The following is a 6,754-nucleotide window of genomic DNA, read 5'->3' on the forward strand; positions in this document are numbered from 1 at the left end:
TTAGGAAGTGATTAGTCAACATCCAACCTCCTCAAGACTTTGACACCCAACTCTCCCGGCTTGTCAATATGTGACTTCATCTCCAAGATGTGAGCACACATAGACCTTGCTTGCCAATAGGGCTTGAGTGACATTGAACTTGTGGGTTAGGGAGAATAATTGAAGGATGTGGAGGAAGAGAAGAATGATTTCTGAGACATCATCTTCATTAGGAAAGCTTATTCCAAGAGTTTTGGGAAGATCATAGATGTCTGAACCAGACATCTTTTGGGAGATATTCAAGATAGTTGATTTAAAGTCCTTAATTTAACACCCAATATGAAATATTAAGGCTAGGAACCAACACAATATTTTATAACTTGGAAGAGGGATGCCGTAATCCAAGCTATAGAATATTTGAAGGTAGGAAAATGACGATTCACCAGTTTCCACCATGAAAAACAAAATTATTTATTAGGTTTTAATTGGATTTGAAACTCCTAGATCTTTTGAGATTCATTGAAGTTTTCAATGGCATGTTTCAATCTCGATTATGCCCTATCAGGTTTTGTGACTTGGATGCCAAGGATCATAAAACAAGGTGTGAATAACCATACAAATATACTTGGTACCCTTAATATTTACCCCTCAATCGATGTGCCGGTTAACCACACGCACTCCATCGATACCATGATAAACATTAAGTTACCTTTTGCCTACCTTGTTAAGTCAAGCTAGTGTGCCGGTTAACCACACACGCTCCACTAACCGACTTAAGCAAAGTGCAAAGTGTAATTTCATTGGTTAGCACCAAATTCACATTTTCCTAAAGTAACTAAGATTGAGAATTTATAAAAGGTTTAGTTACTTTATATTTATCATTAATACTTTTAATGATGGGAGAATTCTAGTCCTTGTCCTACCCGTTCGGATAACGACCCTCCACCAGTCAAGGAAGCGGTGGTGAGAGAGGACACCCATTAAACTGCCATTTTATAGGCAGTAACCTTATACCCACCCTATAGACCGGCTTCGTGAATGAGTCCTATTAATGGTAAGACTGACTTGCTCTTATACATACACACACACACACACACACATATATATATATATATATATATATATATATATATATATATATATTTATATATATATTATTAACTTATAATACTATAAAGTATAAGGGTTGAATTTTAACTTTTAAAATTCTAAGGGCTTAACTTGGAATTAAAGTATTAATGAGGGAAACTTTACAAATTCAAAAACTTGAGGGCAAGTTTTGAATTATACAAAAATTTTCAAATCCATAACTTATGTGTTTAAAGTAGTTTTAATGAAAAAACTCTTCAAGTTCCAAAACTTGAGGACAAGTTATGGAAGACTTTAAAAGATTTTAAAAATGAGACTCTTCATTTTCTCATAACTTATGGAAATCTTATGAGTTTTAATAATCATAAATGTGACTTTTCATATAACTTGAGGACAAGTTACAAAAAAACATATTATGAACAACTTTTAGATTAACTTAGATTGAAAACATATTATCACATAACTTTTCTATTAATCTAAATAAACTCATAAGAACAAGATAATTCAAATCAAACATTTTTTCATGTAATTAGCCTAATCATTAAACTAATACAAAACATGAATCTATTGACAATTATCTTTTGAATTGGATTAGAATGTACATTACGACATCAAAAATAGGTTTATAGGTTCAAAAACAGCTTAGGGTAATGTTCCTAGTCCAATTCCAGCCAAAAAACTCGAAAATATGCTGTCCAGGGCTCCTACTCGTCGAGTGTATGAACCTACTCGACAAGTAGGATGATTTTTTTCATGGACTCGGCGAGTCTATCAGTGGACTCGACGAGTCTAGTGCCCAAACAGCCAGATATAAGACTGACTTGCATCAATTATAATTGAAAACAAGCCTATGGGTTTTTGAGAATTCTAACACTCCTAAGGTGTACATGCAACCCAAAATACCTTGGATATATGTTTTCTCTATTATACATGCAAATATCAATTTTTCCAAGGTATTGTTCTAACTAGCATAATATGAAGAACATATAATATAAATTCTTGTAGAATTATATACCTCTGTGTTGTAGCTTGATTCCATGGAGCTTAAGAGCCTAGTGCCTCAAGTGTGACACCTCAAATGGTTCACACAACATCACCAACATCTTGGAATAACTTGAGAGAAAAGGTTCCTATGCTCAAATTGGCTAGCGCTCATGTGTACACCGACTAGTGCCAATTTCTTGAGCCATAGGGTCCTTACATATGATGGTTATTAGGGTTACACCATGTAACTCATGTCTTTCCATATTCTTCATGCTCCATGGGTTGAAACCTACATGGAGTATCCATGGATTACTCCATGGGTTTAGCCTAACATGAAGAAATATGGATCATACGTCCACATATATAAGAATGAATGATTTACACAATCAATCCCCATATATTTAATTAGTTTTCTTTTGATCACATAATTAATTCCAAATTAATTCTTCATCAATACTAATTAAATAATATGATTTCATATTAATATATTAGAACTTATAATATATTAACAAATCATAATTATCCTTTTTCTCACAAAAGTCTATCCAAACTGTTCCGATGCCATGCAACCCAAATGGACCATGCCAATCGGGTCAAGTACATACCAATTATAGTTGTGGATTTAGACACTAATCCAACAAGACTGTGGGTATGAGTGACACTTTTCATACCATTTTGTTTGTACGCGTGGACGTAGTTGGTGCGGGAAGGAGGGGCGGGGCTTTTTGTGCTCCGATAAACACCGCACCGGCGGTTCGGAAAGGGCTGCGCGGGGAGGAGGTGGGGGTGGGTTTGCCGCGTTCTTGCTTTGATGGGGATTGGATATAAATTTTTTTTTCTTTCTTTTTTTTTAAAAAAAAATAACCGTTAAGAAATGGTAAAATGTGTTTTATTTATTTTTTATATATATTTCCAATGGCTATATGATTTAAAATGTAAATTTTTTTTACCCTCTGCAACCTCTATAAATACTTATACTCATTTACCTTCAATCAAACCTCAACTTCTATTTTCTTCAAAAAAAAAAAAAAATGAATCCCGACAATCAAACCCAACCTCTGATAAAGGGATAAAAGCTCATGTTTCGAGTTTAAGCACCCCTACTCGAAACATTTTTGCTATCAATTCATCATCACAAGGAGTTTATCATCCCAACCCGATGCTCCCATTCAATCTCCACTACAATTTCAATACCAAAATGTTAGACAATATTTCCCAATCCAAGTTCCAAATGTTACTCTGCAAATGTTTTCAAACTTTGTTGTTTTTCCCGATCAACATTTGCCAAATCAACCTCAAACCCAAACCTAACCCCAAACCCAAACCTAACCCCAAACCCAAACTCAAACTCAAACCCAAACCCAAACCCAAACACAACAACAATTCTAACTTGCCGATGAGTTGGATGACTCGGAAGAAGAAGAGATGGTTCCCGAAACTCAACCCACACCACCCCCATAACGAAGCAAAGGAAAACAACAAGCACGCGAGGGTGCCACATAACCGGGAAGACAAAAGCCGATACCATGACTTCCACAAGAAGAGCTAGTTTTGGTAAAAGCTTGGGTTGACATTTCTGAGGATTCGAAGATGGCAAATGCACAACCGGGAGATCATTTTTGGTTTCGCATTTTAGAACGGTTTCGGGAGAAGATAGGAAAAGATGAAGACTATTGTACGAAACACCAAATGAATTCGAAGTTTCAAGAAATAGCAAATGGGGTTTAAAAAATAAACGGGTTGTACAACAACCTAAAAACCCAACGAAAAAGCGGTCAAGGCGACGAAGAAATACTTTAAGAAGCTTTGCAATTTTATCCTGAGGATGTCGGAAAAGTATTCAAGTGACACGATTGTTGGAAATTATTGGTTAAAAGTCGTAGGTGAAAAAAATAATGAGGTAGATTTTATTTTTGTAGTAGAACAATTAAAGCGAACGAAAACGAGCTTTAGTGGTTACACAAGTTCCTCTGATGCTCGGGTTGGTCTAGATTTAAATCAGGAGGACGAACTCGAGCTAGAAGAAATTGTAAGACCGATGGGTAGGGACCAAGCAAAGACGAAGGGAAAAGGGATTTCTTCGGGTGCATCAGTTTTCAGCATGGACCTTGACGAAATGCAGAAAATAACAGTGTCGTTTGATCGATATAATCTTAATTTCGCTGAACGTTTGACATTTGACAAATAAAAAGCAAGGAAGAAGGAGCGCGCAGAGAGACAATAAATGGAGGATATAAAGTTGTTGATGGAAAACACTGACCATCGCTCGGGACCGGCTCTTGAGCTCGTGATTAGAAGAGAGAAAAAAATATGAAAAAATATTTTCCATAGGTTGTTGTTGGTTTGTTTGATTTTTTGTTTATGTGTTTTTTTTTAATATTCTACTTTTTTAAACCTTAGGTTTATTGTAATTTTTATTTTAATTAATTAAATGTATTTTCTTTTTAATTAAATTTTTTGTTTATTATTAATTTAAAAATTATAAATCATAAAAATGAATTAATTTTATTTTGAAAAAATAAAAACAAAACAAATAAGAAAAACTTCCCACCCATTCCTTGTGTTTAAGTGAGGAAAAAGAAAATGAATGAAATAATGTTATGAAAATATGCTTGGATGTAGCTTTTCTCCCCCATGATGAGAGTGACGAATCCATGATTCATACTCATGGGTGTCCAATTTAAATTAGATGAATTTTTTTATCAAATATAGTATTTACTTTTTAATCAAAGGTCAAAATAATATTTTACAATTGTTTACAATTCTTTTAAAAGAAATTATAAATACATCGTTATTAATACCAAATTAATAAAGATTGAAACTTATTCCGAATTCTTTTATTGAAATTATATGAAAAAAAATTACCAACTAAACAAAAGAACAATCGAATAATGATACGTTTGGTAAGCAACGAAAACAGAAAAGAGTTAAAAGATAAAAGTAATTTTATTATTTTTCATTTCTTAGCTCTCAATTACAATGCAGTAACAATACATCTATTTTCTAGACTAGGGCAATAGGTTTTTACATTTCAATTATAATTGTTTTATAGTATTTGATTTGATTTTTTCTATACACACTAACTACAAGTATCAAGGAGAGACTTGTACCTTAACGATAAAGGAGGTTGGTTACTGGAGAAAATAGAGAAGTTGGCTGCTAATGATCGTCGGTGAATGTAAGTGGACATAACATTGACGAAGATGAACAGAACCGTTTAACCAAACGACGACAACAAAAAATCAATGGAGATAGGTAGCGAGTTCACTGAGACTATTGGCGAAAACAAAGCATGGGGGGTGGCGGGTGGACACTAAGGACATTGGAGACTTTCAAATTTGAATGACACAAACAATTTATTAATTTCGATTTGCAGGGTTTTTTTTTTCTTTTGAGACTCTTTTTTATTCTTCCCTATCTTAGATATTAATTTGTTTATAATTTAGAAATTTTAAAGGATTAAACATCAATTATGGTATTTAAGGAAACAATATTGTTTATTCATAGTAACCTCGTAAATCATGGCAAAGTATTTAGAAAACTCCAAAGTCTGTTTAAATAATTATGTTTTGTTAACTATAATTAAATTCCAATATTAGTTGGTTTTTGTTTTTGGTTAGCCATGGGTGTCCACTTTGTGTTGGGCACATGTGTCCATTTGAAATTTCTTATATAAACTATAAATAGAATTCAGATGCAACGAGTGTCCATGGACACCCTTAGCAATAAGGTAGTGTAACACCCTATTCAGAATCATATCGTAATTTGGGGTTGTGACTTGAAGAGCAGTTATCACAAGGCTTAGTGCCTTCGAGAAAGAGAGATTTAGACTCATTTGTATGTGGGTAATGTAAGTTAGATGATTCGAGAGTCTGATTCATGATTTGAAGCCCAAGGGTATAACCGTAAAGTGACAGTTTGGGCTTTTATGGAAATTGAATTTTAGTTCCGGAAATTTTAAGGCAAGGTTGAGTTGATAGAAGCGTAGCGTTTCTCGTTACCTTTCTGTGGATATAAGGATCATCGAAAACAGACATAGAACAAAGAAGTTATGGCCTTCCGAAGTTGGTGGCTTTAAGGCTAAACCTAGTATGCAGGGCGTACATAGGGAGTACGCTGGGCGTACTAGGGAGAAGAATCGCGGGCATCAATTGGAGTATGTTGGGCGTACTGAGAGTACGCAAGGCATACTCCAGTTTCATGTAAACCCTAATTTATGGTCGTGGACCTTGTTTAAGCTCCTTAACTCAACATTAAACCCTCTTATCCTCAGCCTCCATCCCATTAAACCCTAGATTCGAAACCCTAAGTGCATTTGTTGAGATTTGAGCTTAAAAGTGAGTTGTTTTGTTTTGTTTTGTTTTTGTTTTTGTTTTTTTTTTTTTTTTTTTTTTTTTTTTTTTTTTGTGGTGAAGAAGAAGAAGATGGACACTTGGAGGTATAGATTGAGCTTGTAGATCCAGGATTACCTTATCATTTGCAAGCCTTTTGTGGTAAAAAGCTCTCACCTTTGTGGTCATTTTTGCTAGATCTATTCTATGGTGTTTTATATGCATTTTGAATTCTTTTGAGTTCATATTTGAGTTTTTGATATACTCCAGAAGCTATGGACATTAGATCTTAGTTCCATTAAGGTTCCTTGTTTATAAAAATGCAAATTTAATGGAGGATTTTGGTCCATGCAAGCATTAAGACCTTTATT

This window comes from Lactuca serriola, chromosome 4 (genome assembly GCF_051521515.1).
Source record: "Lactuca serriola cultivar US96UC23 chromosome 4, Lser_US96UC23_V15, whole genome shotgun sequence".
Taxonomy (NCBI): Eukaryota; Viridiplantae; Streptophyta; class Magnoliopsida; order Asterales; family Asteraceae; genus Lactuca; species Lactuca serriola.